General features: G+C 43.1%; 1 protein-coding gene across 2 annotated transcripts in view; it reads right to left on the minus strand.

The window, feature by feature from the left end:
- The window catches only part of SRGAP1 (SLIT-ROBO Rho GTPase activating protein 1), a 1,651,729-nt gene that overhangs the window by 1,199,285 nt on the left and 436,021 nt on the right, over window positions 1–16,423 (minus strand). The window lies entirely within an intron of this gene.

Here is a 16,423-nt window from a genome sequence, read left to right on the forward strand (position 1 = left end):
TCTGATGCATTTGTGGTGAGTGTCTGGGCGGCAGGGGGTGGTAAGAATGGTAGTCCCTTGTTGAAGGAACATGCTGTTGCCCACCATAGAAAATCTTTTCTGAGGCAAAGAATTATAGTAAAGATTTTCCAGGTCTTGAGAGTGTTGACACCAAAGGCTCTTTAGGTACCACTTAAGTTTCCTCATATGCAGTCTGGCATATGGAATGAGTAAGTATGCAAAATGCCATGAACCTCAGAGCTTGCAGTATCTTCCTTACAGTTAGCTGGGGCCTGGTGGCTAGTTGAGAGAAGTAGGTTGTCAGGAAAATTTGTTTCTCTGGTGTAAGGTATGCCATCTGGGATGCTGTGTCCAGACTTGCTCACAGGAAGATTATCCTTTGGGTAGGCACCTGCTTGGATTTCTTTTCGTTGATTGTGTACCCTATGGAGGTTAGGAGGGTCTTTACAAAGGCCAGGTGCTTGAGCAGCCTTTCCTGGCTGTCTGCCTGAATTAGGCAGTTGTCTAAGTAGGGGTAAATCTGAATATTTCTTTGTCTGCAAAAGGCAATGGCCGGAGCCAGACATTTTGTGAAAACTCTGGGAGCAGTAGATAAGCCAAAGGGAAGCGCAGAGAACTGAAAGTGTTGAGACCCTGCCCTGAAGCAGAGATATTTCCTGCATGATTCCCTGATAGGAATGTGGTGGTAGGCCTCTTTTAGATCTAGGGTACCTAGCCAAGTGTCCTTGGACAGCATGGGTAGCAGCTGTTGGAGGGTGAGCATTTTGAATTTTGGGATCTCCAGGAAGGTGATTAGAATGGACAGATCGAGGATGGGGCGCCAGGTGCCCTCTTTTCTGGGTACCAGAAATAGTCTGGAGTAGAAACCTTGGCCTATCTGTTCAGCAGGCATGTGCTCTACTGCCCTCATAGAGCAGGAAAAGGATTTGCTTTTGAGCTTCTGCCCACTGATTTGGTGGTAGATCTCAGACCCTTTTGGGGTTGGAAGGGTGTGGAAGGAAAATCTGTATCCCTGAGACACGTTCAGAACTCATTGGTCCTTGGTAATGGCGGCTCAGTTGCTTGAGTGAAATGAGAGTTTTCCCCCTAGGCGTAAGTAAAGGTGGGCAGAAGGAGGGGGTGGAGGAGGTGAGTCATTGTGAGCTCTTACCATAAGGAGGTGGCTTAGAACTCCCTGGTTTTGAAGTGGAGGTAGTCCACTGCTTAGACCTCTGCATTCCCTGTGGCTGCTGTCTCTGGAAGTCTGTTTCCACAGGGCCTTGGCTGAGCTGGTTTACTGGGAGCAGTAAAGGACCAGTGTTTGCAGGGACAATGCCTGCTAAACCTAGGGGGCTGGACCTGCAAGAAATCCTTAACTATTTGCATAGATTTTGCTTTTTCTTCCATCTTTTTTAAGACCTCTTCTGCCTTAGTGCCAAATAAGTTATCTTTGTGCAAGGAAGCATCTAACAATTTAGATTTGACATGGTCTGGCAGGGGCTGTTCCTTAAGCCATCCATGCCTTCTAATGACAGCTTCAGTGACTGCTGCCCTGCAAGAAGCTTCTAGGGCATCAAAACCACAGTGCAAGGTGTGTTTAGTTACTTGGCTTGCAGAATGCATTAACTCTTGTAAATCTTTAGATTCTGCCCAAGCAGAAAAGGAAGACATTTTTTGTTTAAGGAGTTCCAAGGTGCGTTGCTGAAATTTCAGCATATGGAACTGATAATTTAGTACCCTGATAGCAAGAGTAGCTCAGGTGTATACTTTCTTACCCCATCTGTCAAATGCATGGGAATCCCTGTCTGAGGGGGTGGGATTCTTAGCAGAGGTTGCTTTAATCCCCCTTTTGGCCCTTGAGAAATGACCTCAGGGTCAGCTGTAGGATTTTTAAAAAGATATTTGTGTGAGTCAGTGATTCTGTAGTACCTGTCTGGTTTTCTGGGAGCTGGAGGAAGGGCATCAGGAGTCAAGCTGGATTTGAGGAAAACATCCTCCACAACATCCAGAACTGGGGGGATGGCCTAGGGTCTGTGTTGTGGAAGATCTAGGAATTCACCGATTCTCTTTTTAGACTGAAGGTAGTCCTGACTCTCCCATTGGAAATGCTCCTTTAAAGTATGAAGGGTTTCATCAAAGGAAAAATCCTCTGGGGGAGAGGCTGAAGGAATGGAATCCTCTGCATCAGAATCCTCATAAGTGGAGAGGGGATGCATGTCTTCATATTCAGATGCATCAGATTCATGTGACTCTTGTTCAGACAAAACTACAGGAGACAGATCTCTTTTCCTTTTGGAGTGGGTAGCTTGGCTTCCCCTGATCAGCAAGATAAGGTATTCTGCCATTTTAAGCATTAGAGACTGAGGCAAGGTAGCAGGCGCCCGAGAGTGGGTCGTCGGTTTCTTGGGTGTGATTCGTACCCTGGGCCTAAGAAACTCAGTAGTTTTTGAAAGAACAGTAGTCAGAAAAGAAGACGTCAGTTTGAGTCGAGATTCGGTAGTGTGAAGGACTTCCTCGGAAGCCGGTAGCTGCTCAGCGGCTCCGGACCCATTCAAGGTAGAGACAACAGTAGGATCCTTAGTTGACGAAGAGTTTTGCGGCATACCAGACTCCGAAAGGGTCTTGGTAGCGGCCTGCAAAGCGGGCATCAGGGGTTGTGAAAGCACCTCACTGAGTACCAGTGAACTGACAACTAGCTTAACGGAAGAGTCGTTGGTAGGTTTGGACCTGTGCAGTCTGTCTCTGTCTTTATCTTTACTTTTTTTGGAAAATCTGCTGTTGGATGGCTTACTGAAGTCATATCGGAATTCAGGGACTGTAAGCAAAAATATCTGGCTACAATAAGGGCCCAACGACGAATAGTTCTGGTGTTGAACAAATCACAGAAGTGACAATGGGGGACGTCGTGCTCTGGGCCTAAACAAGTGACGAAGTAAGAGTGGAAGTGTCGGTGTGGTATTTGCTTTCCACAGGCGAGACAATTATTAACTTTTTCTGACCGGTTAGTGCAAGAAAAAAGGATCCCCAACGAGGTACTTAGCTTTAGAAGACTTCAACTTCAATTCAGTAGATGGAAACTCAGGTAGCAGCCAACTGGCAATCGTGTGAACTGCTTCTGGCTCCACGGCAAGAAAGATTGATGTAATGGTGTCAGCTGCCTTACTTTATACTACTGCCGACCTGACGTCAGTTCTCAAGCTACAGCAATTGACGCAGAAATATTAAGTCTCTGGTATTCAGGCCGGCCAAGGGCTACCCTGGCAGGGATAACCCAAATGTGATGACTGCAACAGTGAAACACGAAGAAAGTACAGTTGGGTACACTTACCATAAATGTAGATGTTCGAGTGTATTCACTGTTGTAGTCATCACATTTGGGTTATCTGCTTGCAGTAGCCCTCAGTCGACCTGATTATTAAAATCTTGGGTCCTTTGTCGGTCGCTGTCTCATCTTCCATGACGTCAGGTAGTCAGGGGTATAAAGCATGCAGCCGACGCCATCAGTTTTTCTTGCCCCAGATGTCAGGTGCCCCTCTAATGGGAAGCAATTAAATATATATACAAAGTTACATCTCCAACAAAAAAGCAAACACACCAAAAAGTTTTAAGCCTAGTGAAAAGGAAAAAATGTACAGCCAAAAGAAGTCAGGGGGCTGGAGGGAGGGGAACCAGGACTGCAACAGTGAATACACTCTAACATCTACGTTTATGGAAGGTGCACACAACTGTACTATGTTCTTCGTGTTTCACTGTTGTAGTCATCACATTTGGGTAGATTCCCAAAGCTAAGGATGGGAGGAGAAAATTAGATAGCATTAGGACCAGCTATAAGGCCCTGCAAGACTGCAGTGGCAAAGCCAGCTCTGGATTTAGAGAAAATTGGCAAATGGTAATGCTTGCTGAAGGTATGTAGAGAACTCCAGGTAGCAGCTTCTAGGATGTCCCTGGTAGGGACACCTCTGAGAAAGGCTGTAGAGGTACATGCAGCCCTGGTTGAATGTGGTCTTACCCCCTGAGGGATAGGTTTTCCATGGTGCTTATAGCAGAAAAGAATGCAATGGCCTATCCATTTAGAAATGGTTTGCTTTGAAATGGCCTTCCCCTCTGCCCCTGCAGCAAATGTCACCAGCAGCTGTTCAGATTTTTAGCCCTGTCCAAGTAAAATCTAAGTTGTCTGTGCACATCTAAGGAGTGCAGTATCCGTTCCCTTTTGTTCTGTAGATTAGAAAAGAAGGTTGGCAAATGAATGGACTGATTAAGAGCCACACTGGATACTACCTTGGGCATGAAGGAGGGATTGGTCCGGAGGGACACCCTATCCACATGAAAGATGATGAAAGGCTCCACTGCCATAAGGGCCTGTAAATTCAGACACCCTTCTTGCTGAAGTGATGGCTAAAATGAAGGCTGTTTTCCAAGAAAGGAATTTCAACTCTGCACTTGCAAATGGCTCAAAAGGAGGTAGAGCGAGTTGTTCCAATACAAAAAGTTAAGGTCCCAGGCTGGAGTTGGGGCTGTCCTGGGTGGTCTTATGTTCTTGGCCCCTCTGGGGAACTGTTTGAGCAGTGGATGAGAGAAGAGTGGTGGTTCTGTGTTGTAATGAGCTGAAATGGCTGAGGCCTGAATTTTGATGGAGGAAAAGCCAAGGCCCTTGTGAACCATCTCAGTTAAGTATTGAAGAATCTGAGGTAAATTGGGCACTGCTGTGCCCATCCCCTGAGTTTGGTTCCAGGAACAGAATCTTTTCCATTCTTCAGCATAAGATTTTCTAGTACTAGGCTTCCTTGCCTCCAGAATGACATCCAACACTTGTTTACTGAGGGATGGTAACGGAGAGGTTAGGTAATTAACCAGGCTGCCAGGTTCAGGGTTTGAAGCTGAGGGTGCAGAATCTGACCCTCCTGCTGGGACAGCAGGGTAGGGGTCTGAGGCAGGTGCCATGGTGCCAGCAGTGACACAATGCGCAAGAGAGGGTACCAGTGTTGGTGCAATCAGTATCGTCCTTGGTTTGTCCTGTTTGATCTTTAGAAGTACCTTGGAGAGGAGAGGCAGTGGAGGAAAGGCATAACCTGACAGATTTTTCCAGGTGAAGGACAGGGCATCCACTTTCCAAGCTTGTTTGTGGGGAGTCCTTGTGCAGAATTTGTCCAATTGGTAGTTCTTGGGGGAGGCAAACAGGTCTATCTCTGTGCTCCCCCATTTGTTTATCAACATGTTGAATGCCTTTGGTTCCAGTTTCCACTTGTGTGGGTCCATGAGATTTCTGCTTAGTTCGTCTGCCAGTGCATTTAGCTTTCCTGGCAGGAATTGAGCCTGTAGGTGTACTTGGTAGCTCAAGGTTGTGTTCCACAGAGCCATGGCTAGCCTGCAGAGAGGGTATGAGTGGGTTCCCCCCTGCTTGTTTATGTACCACATAGCGGTGGTGTTGTCTGTCTTTACCATTAATTTTCCTGGAAGAATGTGGTCCTTGAAGGCTGTCAGAGCATTCTGTACAGCTAACATTTCTTTTTGATTGATATGCAGGTGCATTTGACTTGGGTTCCATTTGCCCTGAATGCACTTCCCTGCCAAGTGAGCCCCCCATGCATAGTCTGATGCTTCTGTTGTTAGGGTTTGGGCAGCAGGGGGTAGAGTGAATGGCAGTCCCTTGTTTTGGTGGCAGGCCCCTGCCCACCAAAGGAACTCTAACTGTAGGCAAGGTATGATAGGAATCATAGCTTCTAGATCCTGAGAATGTTGACACCATAGGCTTTTTAGATACCATTGTAGTTTCCTCATATACAGTCTTGCATACGGAATTAGGAGAATGTAGGAGGCCGTGAACCCCAAGGCTTGCAGTATTTGTCTTGCAGACAGCAGGGTCTTTGTGGCCATTAGTTTGAAGTAAGCTGTCAAATGAACTTGTTTCTCTGGCATGAGGAAAGCCATCTGGGAAGTTGTGTTCAAGCTTGCTCCCAGGAATACAATTTGTTGGCAGGGTACAAGATGTGATTTCTTTTTGTTTATGGTGAACCCCAGAGAAGTTAGCACCTTTTGCAGAAACGCTAGATGATTCAAAAGTATGTCCTGGCTTTCTGCCTGAATTAGACAATCGTCCAGGTATGGATATATTTGAATATTTCTTTGCCTGCAAAATGCAATGACTGGAGCTAGGCACTTTGTGAATACCCTGGGTGCAGTAGATAAGCCAAAGGACAGTGCAGAGAACTTATAGTGCAGGGACCCTGTAGTATCTGTCTGGCTTAGCAGGTGCAGGGGGTAAAGAGTCAGGGGACAGGTTGGACTCTGAAAATACATCATCTACAATGTCTAGAACAGGTGGAATAGCAAGGGGTCTGTGCTGAGGAAGTAGCAGAAAGTCTCTGAGCCTTTTCTTAGATTCAGAATAATCTTGGCTCTCCCAGTGGAAATGCTCCCTCATGGTATGCAGGGTTTCCCCAAAAGAATCATCCTCAGGAGGAGAGGCTGAAGGAATGGATTCTTCAGCATCAGAATCCTCATAGGGAAGCATGGAATAATCCTGCTCAGAAGAGGAATCAGAGGAAATAGAAACCTGATCAGAAGAATCATACTCTGTCTCTTGCCTAGGCCTCTTATCAGGAGGGGGATGGGGAGCCCCTGATCAAAGTAATTAGGTCTTCGGCCATTTTGAGCATCTGTTTTTTAGGCATGGAAGTCTGAGTAGGAGAATGCTGTACCTGTTTCTTTGTCTTTAGAGCTGCTTTAGTCTTTGTCTTTGAAGCTGAAGATGGCTTAATATATAGTTGTGTAGGTCTGAAGACACCCTCAGAAGCCGATCCCTGCTCAGTGGCTCCGGACCCATCTGAGGGAATGATTTCAGAGTGTCCAATACCTTGAGTATCCAGAGGCCCAGTTGGCTCCACGTGGGAGTCGGAAGCGGCCTGTGGCTCTGAGGTAGTGGGCGCCAGGGGCTGCAAAAGCGCCTCACTGAGAACCGGCGACTGGCCTAGCAGAGGCCTCGTCATTGGTTTTGGACCTCAGGTGCCTATCCTTTTCCTTGTCCTTGCGTTTTTTGTAAACTCCGGTTGTCGGCTGTTCCGACGGCATTATATAATTAAATCTTTGGCCAAAGTAATGAAATGCAAAATCGAACAGACGCTTAATAGTGCGTTGGTTAAATCTAGCACAAAACCGACAGCTAGCAACGTTGTGATCAGGGCCTAGACAAGGAATACAGTAAGAGTGAAAATCCTTATGATGTATTTGCTTCCCACAAGAAATACAATTGTTAAATTTTTCTGACATCGGTCTGGAGCAAGAAAAAAGTTTCCCCAATGGGGTACTTAGCTTTAATGAAAACTTCGGTTCTGAAATTCGGATTTGAAAATCTCAGGAGTCGGCCGACCGGCACTTGCAAACTGCTTTTTCTTCGGGCACCGCGTGGCAAGAAAGACTGAAGAAAATGGCGTCGGCTGCATCTTTTATACTCCTGGTGCACTGACGTCAGGGAAGAGGCGACAGCAACCGACGCCGGACCTAGACTTTGGAATTCTGGCCGACTGAGGGTAGCCTGCCAGCAGGATAACCCAAGAGTAATGACTGCAACAGTGAAACACGATGAACATCTGATAGTGCATGTAACCTGCTTTGAAGCATAGGTATCTTCTGCAAGATTCCCTGATTGGGATGTGCAGGTAAGCTTCCTTTAAATCCAGTGTTGCCAACCAGGCATCCTTGCCTAGCATAGGAAGCAACTGGTGAAAAGTTAGCATCTTGAATTTTGGGATGACCAAAAAAGTGTTTAGGATAGAGAGATCCAGGATAGGACGCCAGGAGTTGTCTTTTCTGGGCACCAGGAAAAGTCTTGAGTAGAAACCTTGTCCCCTTTCCTCTTCTGGGACAGTTTGAATAGCCCTTATATTTAAGAGAGAGAGAACTTGCTTTTGAGTCTCTGCCCACTGATTTGGGGGTAGATCTGGCTAACCGTATGGGGTTGGTAAAGTGTGGAAATGGAATCTGCATACTTGGGAAACTATATTTATAAAACCCATTTGTCCTGGGTAATGAGTTCCCAGTTTTTTGCCTGCAGAGCAATCTTTCCCTGTAAAGGAGCAGTCAGTTGAGAAGGGCTTGGAAGTTTTAAAGTTAAGTCATTGAGACAGTTTACCAAAGGGGGGAATCTTACTACTCCCTGCTTTGGAACAGGAAGTCCCCCCCACTGCTTAGTCCTGTGCGTACTTTGGGACTGAAGCCTGGGTGTTCTGCTGGTTCTGGGTTTGGACTGAGAAGGCCTGGAAGAGGCAGGAAAGGACCAGTTCTTAGAGGGCCAATGCCTACTAAATCTTGGAGGCTGTATTTGCAGGAAATCTTTAACAGTTTGCATAGATTTAGCTTTTTCCTCCATCTTTTTAGGTGGTACTTCTGCTTTGTTGCCAAACCGGCGGTCCTGGTTTAAGGGAGCATCCAGCAATTTAGCTTTAACATGACCTGGCAAAGATTGCTCCTTAAGCCAAGCATGCCTTCTAAATACAGACCCAGTGACAGCAGCCCTGCAAGATGCCTCTAGTGAATCAAAACCACATTGCAGAGTATGTTTCAGCAGAATGCATTAAATCCTGTAAATCCTTATTTTCAGCACAGTCAGGAATCAACATCATTTTCTGTTTAAGCAATCCAGTAATATGCTGCTGATACTTTAACATATGAAACTGGCAGTTCAAGGCCCTAATGGCCAAGGTTGCAGAAGTGTATATCTTCTTACCCCATCTATCCAGCACCCTGGAATCTCTATCAGAGGAGGTAGGATTTTTGGCAGTAGTAGCCTTAATGCCCTTGGGTCCCTGTGAAATGGTCTCAGGATCCGCAGTAGGATTTTTAAAAAGGAACTTGTGAGAGTCAGGAACCCTGTAATATCTATCTGGTTTTCTGGGAGCAGGAGGCAAGGAGTCACGGGCCAAGCTAGATTCCGAAAAGGCATCATCAACAATGTCCAGTACAGGGGGGATAGCTAAAGGCTTGTGTTGGGGCAGGAGTAAGAAATCCCTAAGCCTCTTTTTAGAATTAAATCCTGGCTTTTCCAGCGAAAATGCTCCCTAAGAGTATGCAAGTTTTCACCAAAAGAGAAATCCTCTGGAGGGGAAGCAGAGGGAATAGAGTCCTCTGCATCAGAATCCTGATAGGTAGATAAGGGTAAATCCTGGTCATCAGAGGAAACAGAAATTTCAGTATCCTGATCAGAAGAATCATAAGCAAATTCAGTCCTAGGTCTCTTAGAGGGGGAAGGCTGGCTTCTCCTGATTAAAGTAATAAGGTCTTCAGCCATTCTTATCATTTATTTTTTAGGCATAGAGGCCTGACCATGCAGTCTGGGCATTGGTTTTCCTAGGCATGGATCAAGTTTTAGGCCTTGAAGAAGAAGATGGCATTGGTTTAATATGCAAGTCAGTAGGCCTGAATACACCCTCAGAAGCCGGTGCCTACACAGCAGCTCCGGACCCATCCAAGGTGGAGACATCCTCAGGTTCCACAGTTGAAGCATCTCGCGGCATACCGGACTCCCAATGGGTCTCAGTAGAGGCCTGCGAATCTGAAGTAGCTGGTATCAGAGGCTGCTAAAGCGCTTGAGAACCAGCGAACTGGCGACTAGCTTAGGAGAAGCATCGTCTGCAGCTTTGGACCTAGGCAGCCTGTCTCTGTCTTTATCTTTGCATTTTTTTCAGAATGTCGGTAGTCAGGTGTTTTACCGAAGCCATACCTGGGTAATTGAACCGAGTACAAAAATATTTAGAAGCGTAAATATACCGACGACAAATAGTTTGTTGTTTAAATAAGGCACAAAACAGACAGCGAGGTACGTCGTGGTTAGGGCCTAGGCAAGGAATAAAGTACAAATGAAAATCTTTATGAGGTATTTGCTTTCCACAAGAAATACAATTATTGACTTTTACTGACATCAGTTTAGAGCAAGAAAAAGTTTCCCCGACGGGATACTTAGTTTTAGTTGAAGACTTCGGTTCGGAAACTCGAAAATGAAAATTTCAGGAGTCGGCCGACTGGCACTTGCGAACTGCTTCTGCTTTGGGCACTGCACGGCAAGAAAGACTGATGTAATGGCATCAGCTGCATGCTTTATACCCCTGACTACCTGACGTCATGGAAGATGAGACAGCAACTGACGCAGGACCCAAGACTTTGATAATCAGGCCGACTGAGGGCTACTGTAAGCAGATAACCCAAATGTGATGACTGCAACAGTGAAACACGAAGAACATCAGCTGCACACCTCATTGCTGGTTGTGACATACTAATGGCAGAAGGACTGTATACGGAAAGGCATAATAATGTGATAAGACTGTTGCACTGTGGATTGTGCAAACATTATGGTATTGAAGTAGCTGAAAAACACTGGAAACATGAGCCACAAAGCATCATAGAAAATGAAGTCTACATCACATGGGATCACCCATTACAACAGTTCAAAAGATAGATGCTAGAAAACCAGATATAGTACTGGGCACATTACGGGTGCTGCGAACAGCACTTCTAGCTGACAGAAGATTGAAACAAAACTAATTTCAAGAACTTTAATCGTACTTTGACTTGGGAATGAGGTCACTCCTGTCATGGTATTAGAAACCCAAAAGATTTGGAGAAATTTAAAAAAAATATACTATATTCTTAAAGTTTCAGTAAGTATTCCAAATACTAAGCCAACATAAGAATGGAGAACGTAGATGTTGCCAATAGGGATACCTGCAATTAGGAGTACAAAGAACAGGCAAAAGGGGGCTGAAATTTATTGGAAAAATCTGGCAAAAATACCAGGAGCAAATACCTAGACAGGGAAAGTTAAATGGGAAGAGGTCATGAAGATATTTGACTGCAAATTACAGAATGCCTTCCTTATCAGCCAGAAGGAGCCTGAAATTAGTCAGTACTGATGAGTGCACTACCCTAGTAAACAAACAAATAAATATCAGAAATTTATCAGAGCATAGGCAAATTAAAAGGGATAGGGGAATCCCAAGTGGCAACCCAGCACAGGTAGAGTTTTTAGATGAAGCTATAACAGAAGCTGTGGTTAAAAAAAGGGATAAATAGTAGGGCATATAAAATAGTGCACGATAACTTGAAGAATCAGAGGAAGTTACAAAAAGATTGGATAAGCAATTCCCAAGGAAACAATGGGAGACCATATGTATGGCTCTCAAGTATGCAACAAAGCCTAGGAAGATTTAGGATTTTAGCTTGGAAGTGCTTGCATAGGTACATTATACGCTAAGCAGGCTCCAAAGAATTCTTTCTCAGGTAGAAGGCAAATATTGGAGGTGTGATGGGGAAGAAAGGGTCAACTAGGAACATACATACGTTTTGGAAGAGTAAGGAGATGGCAGGCTTCAAAAATTCCCTACGGAGTACTTTGTCAGAAATACTGGGTGAGCAAATTGGTGTAACTAAGGAAATACTTTTTTGAGCTGGGATACAAGATCTAAACTTCCTAGACATTGCCATGTTTAATTCTGGTGGTTAGCAAAAAAAATAATTAATAGAAAATGGAAATCAAAGTGTAAACCAGATGTATTCAACATATTGAATATTGTAACAAAGATAAAAGAACTGAAAGTGAGACACTTAGATAAGGGTAGGAGCAAATTACACTGAAAAAATGAAAATTGTGGGAGCAATACATGCGGAATAATGTTTCGGAGGAGGGATGAGACTTAAGGGAAGGCAGAAACTAAGCTATGTATTTAATGTTGGATTGATCACAGTTCTACAAAAACTACATATATGATGTATAATGTTTGTAACTAGAAGTACATTAATATGGTTTGTTTTACTTTATACAAATGCATGTTTGTCTGTGTCTTAAGTGATAATTCAATAAAGGTGTTAAAACACCTTAATTTAAGCCTGTTTTTATCCACTCAAGTAAAAAACTGCCACTTTAATTCCCTAATTTCTAACTAAGTATTAAAATGCACTCTCCTCTTGCACCAAGATGAATATGATTAAAAGAAAAAAATGAACACTTTTTTTAGTGCACAATAAGCTATGTCTGAACACAGCAGTGTTGGCATCCTGAGTTTTTTTATGATATATGAATAGTCCACCTTAATATACGTTCATTTGTTATGACCTACAGACCTGTTCCAAGCTTGCTAATGCATGGCATTCTCATACTACAAAAACAGTTCAGCGTAAAAGGAAATAAAGACGTCTGCAACTTCAAGCACTGACTTAGGAATGCATGACTATACAGTGATACATCATTTGATTACGCTTACTTTCCTGTAAGTAGCCATGTGACTGTGGTGATGACATTACTACCAATGGGACAAAGTTATCCGTAGCAGGAACTGACTGAGCAAGTGAGCCATATCATTTGGAAAGATATAAACAGTAAACAATTCTACTGCTTCAGCAGAATTTTGTGAAAACGTGAGCTGCAACAGAAATAGACATGGGAAAACTAGTGTTTAAAAATCTTCTAAACAAAACATGCAAAACCTACTAAAAAGGCAGAAATCTGAATGATAGACTTCTCTCTCTTGTAAAGGCAGCTAAGGTATTCTTTTATTGTTAGATCTGCTTAAAAAATATAGCCGTCACTAACCTTAAGGATTCAGGTGCTCAGTGTATGAGCTGCAAGGCACATAAAACTTTCCCATAATCCTCCTGCACCTTCTTCTTCTTTTCTGACCAATCTAAACATACAGCAAAATCTTCCTTAACAAAGACCAGGGATGGAGTGAGGGAAGGTTTGTGAACTCCAAGTCAATCTCAGTCTATGGTAAGTATGCAACTTTCCCATCTGTTTAGGAGATTTTCTTTTCTTTTACCTTCAGGGCAGAGTCCCTAGCTGATGGTCCTGGGTAGTCAGCTTAGTAAAACATACCTTTGACCACTCACTGCTGCCATAAAAGAAGGCTTTGACATGCCCAGTTTGTCAAAGATGTTCAATCCAGAGATGCTTTTAAAAAAATCTGCTGAAAAGGAAACAGTCCAAGCTAAACAAGCCCTCGGTGCAGCCAGTATTTCCTTTTGGCACAGACAAAAGAAAAAACTGACAGGCAACGGGCTACACAAATTGTTTTGTCCCTGCAAAGCATAGTCTTTTTGGATGAATTTCATCATCAGAGGAAATGGCGAAATGATAAAGTAACCTCTATGGCCAGTCCTATGCTAACATCCCTGCTGTGGCTGTTGGGTGGAGGGATCAGAGAGAAAAAGTCCTGAAATCTGGCACTGGTTGGAGAGGCAAAAACATCACAATCCAGTAAGCTCCATTTCAGGAGCAATGTCCTGGCAATGGTCAGACGGACAGGCTGTGGGACATCAACAGATTAAAAAATGATGCACTGAAATTGCTCACAATCACACTCTCATAGCCTCCTAACTAGACAACATACATTGTATCTGAAATCACCAGCACAACAATAACAAGAATGTCCTGTAAGTCCTGAAAGATTAGCAAGACTGCTTTCAACTCCATAACAACATGTAAATATAATTTCTGTGTCAACTACGTCACTTGAACAATCTGCCAAATGTACCCCCCCCCACACACACACACACCTTAAGGCAGAGGCACCCATTCTGACTGCAACCTCTGGGGTAGCAATGGCCAGGGAGGCTTTCTCTATGCCTATATCTACCTGAAGTGACCAGCGCAAACTGTGATGGCTTGCTTTGTTGAGTCTAATTGATTTGCCTGTAGGATTGGAGTGCTGTGACCAATGAACACATAGTGACCACTGCAAAAGTCTTCATGTGCAGTCTGACATGACAAACTGCAAATACGGAGATGAATGTCCACTGACTGACAGATTCCCAGCCATGGGAACAGCGGAATAACAAATCCTTGTGCCAAATGAAGCTACCCCTTGTGGGCAATTCCAACCGGCAGCCACAGTCTTCTAGTTAAGGAAGCACTGTGCTATTCTTCAGCCAAGATAAGCCACCAACACATAAGGCAAATACCAGGGGGGGGCAGAGGTGATATCAAATGGCAAGGACCTGAACTGATATGACTGGTCTCCTTTCTGATGTGAAGACATCTTCAGGATACTTTGTCAATTTTTATGTGAAGATGGACTTTTTTAGGCCATAATGGCAGGTGCAAATGCAGTTATGTATGGGCAATATTACAGTAACCTATCCAGTAAAGACAAGAGTAACTTTCCTCGAGAGGAAGGAAGAGTCCTGGGAACTGGTAAAGAATTCTACCAATATATTACCTGCTATACGCTGCTAGGTCTATAGAATTTAGGAAAAGATTTTTATTCCACAGAAGAGTATTTTGTATAGACTTATGGTCACACGTCATATTTGTTGTATACTAGAACACTTATCCTCTCCTCTTCCCAAAGTCATCCATGAAAAGGATCTTGGCTCAACGGGTCCTGCCTCACATGTTCAGTAAATGCAATAAGTAAACACATAAAATACATTTTATCCAAAGAAACCCATTTAGTATTCAGTTTTGTACCAGCTTTGCTGCACACAAACTAAAGGTGAAACCTTACCATGCTTTGTAATATTTATGAACCCTTTAAATATTCAAGATGGGCGAATACTTGATGGGGTTATTTCATAGGTGGGTTGAAGACAAAAAAGTTACAAACAGAGTTGAATGCTTTCCAGTAATCTTCAACAGTGTTAGAAATACACATAATGACTAATTCGTTGGGGTAAATGAAGTTTACTAGACTGAGTTACTTCCTTTGTTTTAAACTTTAAACCCTTCAAATGGTTTGGTCAGTGGTTGCATGTCCCACATAAAGGAATCTTAATCCACAAAATAATGAACAGCTGGAAAGTGCATTCGTTACCAGCTTCTGTTGAATGGGTGCACATTGAACAGGTATCTAGCTATATACAATACTTTTAAATGGTCTAGTTAAAAATATAAAAAAAAAATAATAATATGTCAGTCAAAGTAGTGACAGGAATCTAACATTTCAATACAAGAATCAGCAAATTAATAGAATAAACAGTTCTGTGTTTCACTGCATGCCCTAGTTGGAGGGCACACTGAGATGATGTCAGTTGACAAAAATGCTCAAGCTGTTTTGCAGAGCGGAACATAAAAGGTCATAAGATACGGTGGGGGAGGCACTGGAAGGCCAAATTTAAATGGCCTGAATAAACCCCAAGGCAAACATTCAGGGCACCCTTCTAGCACACTGCTAACTTTACCAGAACTGTTCTTCTATGGATCCGATTAATGTCAAATTAAAAGCTATCTGAAAAACAGGGAAACCTCAGTCGCAGTAACACAGTCCTTGAGAGGCTCAGACATTTTCCACACACAGCGCCAATGGCCAAACATCTCTGAAGCAGTGTGTGACCACACATCAACAGAGAATGAAATATTATGGGGCTGTGTAATACATGACATAATTTATGCTTTCATTGTCAGCTCCAGACCAAATACTTGATGACTCATTTTAATTACAGTAAAAGGTCTCCACACACTCATCCACAAATAAAACAGCTTAAAAGGACTAACAGTTTCTGCTGAACGGCATGCGGGAAGAACATTAAAACATGTTATGTTCAAAACAAAAATACCATTACATTGAAAACAAACCATTTTGCTTCTCACTGTTGTTTTTCAATGGCTGTGGTTTTATCTCATTTTAAATAAATCATTTTCTCCACACTTACAAACCTAATTTAGTTTCTTTTTTTTTTTTTTCAAATTTGAAAATAAAAAGTACTGGCACCAATATGGCTTGTATTCTTATCAATCGTCTTATCAGTTGTGTACCCCAAAAGCTTAAGCTTTCAAAATAATTTTTACAACCCATGTCAAACCTATTCTACAATGTTATTTACAAGCTACTACACCATATAATTAATTTCTCAAATGCTAAACTCACGTGCAGTTTTTTACCCCTACAAAGTATTCTGTAAAGCATATCTGGCACAATTCCAGTGCAAAGTCCACACATTAAAGCAACAGAACCTCTTTGAACCTGCCACATGTGGCACATGGAACATCAGATACTAACTACCAGCATGTGAGCACCCATGTGTTATTGTTTAGGTGTCCTTGGGGTTTACAGGATTCCTGTTCCTAAGTTTTCATAGGAGAGAAGGCAAGGTCCTCAATAGCAACAATACACAAACTCTGTATGGTCATGCAAAGATGTTAACAGATGGTATCCAAAAACAGGAAAAGAGAAGCTATAGCTGACAAAGCATAGAATAACTCACATCAATAAAACTGTTCCCTACTGGCACTTCGCACATGTGAAATATCAACCAAAGCTGACACAAAAGCAAAGGAAAACTTAACACAATGTCCTATGCAGACAGACAAATATCCACACCTGCATGCACATAAATAAGGAACAGTAAGGGACAGAGTGAAAAGCGCAGCATTTTTCTCTGATGACATGTATGCTGCTCCCTTATGTGCAGTACATTTTGATGAGTACTGGTTCTTAATCAAACATCATATGTAAAAACACGT

The sequence above is a fragment of the Protopterus annectens genome, chromosome 11.part0, assembly GCF_019279795.1.
Source record: "Protopterus annectens isolate FY-2018-M chromosome 11.part0, PAN1.0, whole genome shotgun sequence".
In the NCBI taxonomy this organism is placed as follows: Eukaryota; Metazoa; Chordata; order Ceratodontiformes; family Protopteridae; genus Protopterus; species Protopterus annectens.